Below are 6,181 nucleotides of genomic sequence, written 5' to 3' on the forward strand. Positions count from 1 at the left end.
AACGAGGAGGTCCTCCATGAAGACTCAGCTGGTTACTGCCATCCAGCTAGATGAAGTGGAGATGGAGGTCAATAACCATCACCAAGAGGTCAACAGCACCGTACCAACAATTCAACAGCCCTTACCAAGAGGTCAACAACCCTCACCAAGAGGTCAAAGGTGAGCGCCGCTCATAAACCACCCAGTAGGTAGAGTGTTTGGTCATGTGCTGGGAAGTGATAATGTGGGGGTGAAGTGTGTGGGATTTGAACTTTGACCTTGTGTTTCAGAGCCACAGACGTACAGTGTGGAGGAAGCGCTGGAGACCATCGGCTTTGGTCGCTTCCATGTTCTGTTGTTCATCATCATTTTAAAATGTATTTTACATTTTTATTTCACCTTTATTTAACCAGGTAGAACAGTTCAAGTTCTCATTTACAACTGCGTCCTGGCCAAGATAAAGCAAAGCAGTGCGGCAAAAACAACAGCACAGAGTTACACATGGGATAAACAAATGTACAGTCAATAACACAATAGAACATTTTATGTACAGTGTGTGCAAATGTAGTAAGATTAGGGAGGTAAGGGAATTAATAGACCATAGTGGCAAAATAATTACAGTTTAGCATTAACACCGGAGTGATAGAGGTGCAGATGATGATGTGCAAGTAGAGATACTGGGGTGCAAAAGAGCATAAATAAATAAATAAAAATACAAAAAAAATACAAATAACAATATGGGGATGAGGTAGTTGGGTGGGATATGGTCAGTGCCAGCGTAAGTCCGTGTGTGTGTCTATCTGTCTAGCTGTCTATCTGTCTGTCCGTATGTAAGTGAAAGAGCTCTTGCTAAAGGATGTGCATAAGCATATAAGCATGCATGTATATATTGTAGATAGCGGGGGCAATGGAGTTCATGTTGCTGGCCGTGGTGTCTTCTGAGATCCACTGTGAGTGGCATCTGGACGACTGGGAGGTGGCTCTGGTCTCCATGGTGAGGCTATACACCAATCAGCATGCAGCTAGGTTTTAAATATCTGGTAGACCTATTACACATGTATATGATACAACTTTCTATCTGTTTGTCTCTGTCTGTCTCTGACTCAGATGGTGTTTGCGGGGTTCATGGTGTGTGGATTGCTGAGTGGATACGTGGCTGATAGATATGGACGCTGGAAGGTCTGTCCCTTTACAGGTTTATGGGATGAACAATACATGAAATCTTCTGGAACTGTTTCTATCGGTTGTAACAGTCTGTGTCGGAATGAGTGTGTAGATGTGTCTGATGGTCTATCAATCTATCTAGGTCAAGGGGGGCCGGCCCACGAGAAAATATAAAATGTAAAAATGTCAAATAAGTATATACTATCTACACTACTATTCAAAGGTTTGGGGTCACTAAGACATTTTCTTGTTTTTGAAAGTGAAGGACATTTTTTGGTCCATTAAAATAACATAAATTTGATCAGAAATACAGTGTAGACATTGTTAATGTTGTAAATGACTATTGTAGCCAGAAACGGCTGATTTTTTTATGGAATATCTACATAGGCGTACAAAGGCCCATTATCAGCAACCATCACTCCTGTGTTCCAGTGGCACGTTGTGTTAGCTAATCCAAGTTTATAATTTTAAAAGGCTCATCATTAGAAAACCCTTTTGCAATAATGTTAGCACAGCTGAAAACTGTTGTCCTGAATGAAGAAGCAATAAAACTGGCCTGCTTTAAACTAGTTGAATATCTGGAGCATCAGCATTTTTGGTTTCGATTACAGGCTCATAATGGCCAGAAACAAAGCACTTCCTTCTGAAACTCGTCAGTCTATTCTTGTTCTGAGAAATGAAGGCTATTCCATGTGAGAAATTGCCAAGAAACTGAAGATCTCGTACAACTCTCTGTACTACTTCCTTCACAGAACTGTGCAAACTGGCCCTAACCAGAATATAAAGAGGAGGGCCCTGGTGCACAACTGAGCAAGAGGACAAGTACATTAGAGTGTTTAGTTTGAGAAACAGATGCCTCACAAGTCCTCAACTGGCAGCTTCATTAAATAGTACCCGCAAAACACCAGTCTCAACGTCAACAGTGAAGCGACTCCGGGATGCTGGCCTTCTAGGCAGAGTTCCTCTGTCCATTGTCTGTGTTCTTTTGCCCATCCTAATCTTTTCTTTTTATTGGCCAGTCTGAGATATGGCTTTTTCTTTGCAGCTATGCCTAAAAGGCCAGCATCCCGGAGTCGCCTCTTCACTGTTGACATTGAGACTGGTGTTTTGCGGGTGCTATTTAATGAAGCTGCCAGTTGAGGACTTGTGAGGCGTCTGTTTCTCAAACTAGACACTAATGTATTTGTCCTCTTGCTCCTCAGGCACACCTGTTAATTGAAATGCATTCTAGGTGACTACTTCATGGAGGTGTTTTAGAGAATGCCAAGAGTGTGCAAAGCTGTCATCAAGGCAAACGGTGGCTACTTTGAAGAATCGCAAATATAAAATATATTTTGATTTGTTTAACACTTTTTTTGTTACTACATGATTCCATATGTGTTATTTCATAGTTTTTTGTTGTTGAAAATAGTACAAATAAAGAAAAACCCTTGAATGAGTAGGTGTCCAAACCTTTGACTTGTACCATATATATATATGTATCTCACACACATCAGGACATGTACATAGTGAACTTGTAAACATTGTAAATATGAAAATAGAATATAGTACGTCAGAACATGACCTACCGCTTGCAAGTCAATATCAGACTGGAAGGAATTCTCATTCGCAATCTCTGCATGCGTAACCAATGGCATAATCGATATGTAAATTCAACCAACCAGTAGAAATACATATTTCTGCAGTGTCAAGTGGAAACCCTGTACACACATGCATGTGTGCGTGTGTGTACAGTGGGGGTCAGATTCACGTGAGGTTAGATTCACACTCTTTTGTTTCGCTATCTGAATAATGCTACTGTTCGTGTACAAGTCTGATTTGATTTTGTGCTCCCTCTCTGTCTCTCTGTCTCCAGTCATCCCTCTGAATATATGCCTGTTGAACGTGTTTGGGAGGAAGTTGAGCATGGTTCTCCTGAAGCTCATGGCAGCCCTGTTCCTCATGCTGGTTAACAGCTGCTCTACAATGTATACACTGTAAACACACTCTGTGGGGTTTGATTGTTTTATTTTGTCACCAATTTCAAATATGGTATCAATACTTTTGCTCATGAGATTCTCTCTCTGTCACTCTCTCGCTCTCTCTCTTTCCAGGTTTGGTTTTTACCATTCTGCTATTCTGGATCAGGTCTCTGGTCTCAATGATTTTCAATGTGGTTTATATTTATACTGCAGAGGTATGTGGACACAACTTTACATTCCATCCACATATATACTGTTAGTGTATAACAATGTATTGTATAGGCCTCTCTCAGGTGTATACTGTGTGTGTCTGGTGACTCCTTCTGTCTCTCAGGTGTACCCGACTGCAGTGCGTTCTCTTGGAATGGGTTTCTGCACTTCTTTCAGCGGCATCGGAGGCACGATCGCCCCACTTCATAGCACAGGTCTGTGGCTGTGTGTTGTTCATGTTGGCTGATGCTTGTGTATGTGTGTATTAATATGTGAATGTGTGTTACAGGTGTTTGTTCTTAAATGTGTGTGTCATAATGTTTGACTGTGTGTGTGTGTGTGTGTTGTAGGTGTTGATGTCACATTCAGTGATTTTAGATATGCTGCCAGTCACTGTGGCCTGTGTGCTTTGTGCTGTTGGTGCCCTTCTACTGCCTATCGAGACAAAGGGACGAGCACTACTGGTACGCCACTGTCTGTGTTCTCGTGTGAAATGAAGATAATACTCTATATGTGATATACAAGTCTTGGCTTAATACTTTATTTCATTCTATTCACTTTTTTCTCTTCACAGCAAAATACCTGACTGTGTACATATGATTCTCAACACATTCATGTAATTGTATATTTACACATTACACGTTTTATACTTTGACAGCTGTCTTTGTGTTTTACATTATCTAGATATTTATATTTCAGAAAGTGTGTACGCTTGAGCGAAAATAACTGGTCAAGCAGGGGAATTCAGTCTCACTTCCCAACCACTAGATGGCGACATTACCCTGTAGGGAGATGTAGCCGTCGTCTATATATACGACAAAGTTCTAATCCAATGGGGTTACGTGAAATCTTAAGCAAACAGAGCGAGACTTGGTTGGGTTTCATTGGAAACATTGAGAAGCCCTGTCATGGAGAGGTTAAAGTTAAAATTAGACTGTAACACCACCCACACACACACCATGGGGCAGCTTAGTGGGGTGTGTGTGTGTGCGCATGTGTGTGTGGGGTGTGGCGCGGGCATTATACTGAAGTAGCTACTGGGAATATAGTATGGATCGGTGAAGGTGATCAGGTATTAGCTGCAGCGTAAGCCATGGGGTCAGGGGTTAGCCACAATGTTTAGCTATAGATTAAGCCCTGCCCTCTCAGGCTTGGGTCTTCAGCTGTGAAAAACATGGCTAATTTGGGGTTAGTAAAGAGAGCAGAGCAGATCTCCATATGACCATAAATTGAAAATTGTGGGTAGGCCTATAAACGTGTATTTGCTCTGTCATGTGTAGGCCTATACCTGGCATGTGCAGGTACCTCTCCACCGACAGAATGTATAACCCAACCCTTCTCTCTGACAGCACTGAAGGGCTTGGGTCTCGGCCATATGCACAAATAGGCCTCTGTCTGTGTGTTCTGTCCCCACATACCCACTCTGTTTTTGTGTGCCTATGAGCGGGATCTCTCTCCTTCAGCGCCACGTTCTTACAGAATGATCTCTCTTCTGATCCCTCTCCTCTTTAAGCTTGTTAGAGCCCAGTCTGTTTCCCAGGGACACCGAGAGATTAGATGTGTGTGTGTGTGTGTGTGTGTGTGTGTGTGTGTGTGTGTGTGTGCGTGTGTGTGTTGTGTGTGTGTGTGTGTGTGTGTGTGTGTGTGTGTGTGTGTGTGTGTGTGTGTGTGTGTGTGCTGTGTGTGCTGTGTAGCCTATGTGGACATGCTGTGGGAGGAGTCTGTACTTGGCTGTTCCCTGACCTTGGACGAGAAAAGCGTCTGGATGTGAGAGAGCGAGAAAGACAGACTTGAGAGTTTGGTATCAAAAATGCACAGCACACCATAAGGAAGGGAGGGGGACAGGCAGAGACAATGGAGGCTGCGGTATAGGCTACTGCAGTGCAGGTTTGTGGGTTGTTGTTTCTGTGGCTGAAGATAGATTTTACATTCGAATTCTGAGAGACGTCTGGTAACCCGTAGCTGAGCTGGAGAGTGATAATGTCTGTACAGGCCAGACGACAACACAGCATACAGTAAGTCCTACACAGTTTGTGTGTGTTCTTCTGTCAATGTGTGTATGTGTGTGTACTTGAATGTGTTATCTTGAAAGTATTGTGTGGACGTAATGGACAGACAATACTGAAAGAATGAAAGCTCTTTGATGTGCAAGGTAATTATGTAGAATGTCCTAGGCACTTAGACTCATCTAAAATGGATAGTATATTATTTATCTAAGGTTTTTAGTCTTGTGTGGTTATTCGGTGCTGTTTATTTCCCTTTTGGGGGATTAATAGAGTATCTATCAAATGTTCTAATTCAATCTAATAAACTACTATACTGTCTCCCCCTGCTATGCTGACATTGGAGTGTGTGTGGGTGATGGAGTATGTGTGTGGGTTTCTCTTGGTGCTTGGTGCGGATGGATCCACTATGTATGAGGTGCATTGTCTCCCCCCCCAACCACGCACATTCCCTCCCTCTTTCTCTTTGTATTGTCTGGTGACTGCTTTGGTTATTGTCCCAGTCTTGGGATGTGGGCACATATTCTACCTCCTCCCCCCAAGTCCTTAGCACTGAATATAATGCAATAGCAGGATATAGTACACTTTTCTGAGGGCTTTGATTGTGTGACAACCAGAGTCTCAGCAGCGGATATACTACATTACCCATAAGCCCAGTGCACAGCATGGAGAGCTGGTTTATCTGGGCTCTAACAGTATAAGAACATCTCTGGCCCTACCTCCCAGCAGGGGACCTAACCTCTGATATGCAGCCAGCTCAGACAGAGAACACCTTAATCTAAACACACGCACGCACGCACGCACGCACGCACGCACGCACGCACGCACGCACGCACGCACGCACGCACGCACGCACGCACGCAC

General features: G+C 43.2%; 1 pseudogene; it reads left to right on the top strand.

Annotated features, from left to right (window-relative positions):
* Positions 1-5,123: 5,123 nt before the first annotated feature.
* The window catches only part of LOC111956125 (protein-methionine sulfoxide oxidase mical3b-like), a 29,797-nt pseudogene continuing 28,739 nt past the window's right edge, over positions 5,124-6,181 (top strand).

This window comes from Salvelinus sp. IW2-2015, linkage group LG3 (genome assembly GCF_002910315.2).
Source record: "Salvelinus sp. IW2-2015 linkage group LG3, ASM291031v2, whole genome shotgun sequence".
Lineage (NCBI taxonomy): Eukaryota > Metazoa > Chordata > Actinopteri > Salmoniformes > Salmonidae > Salvelinus > Salvelinus sp. IW2-2015.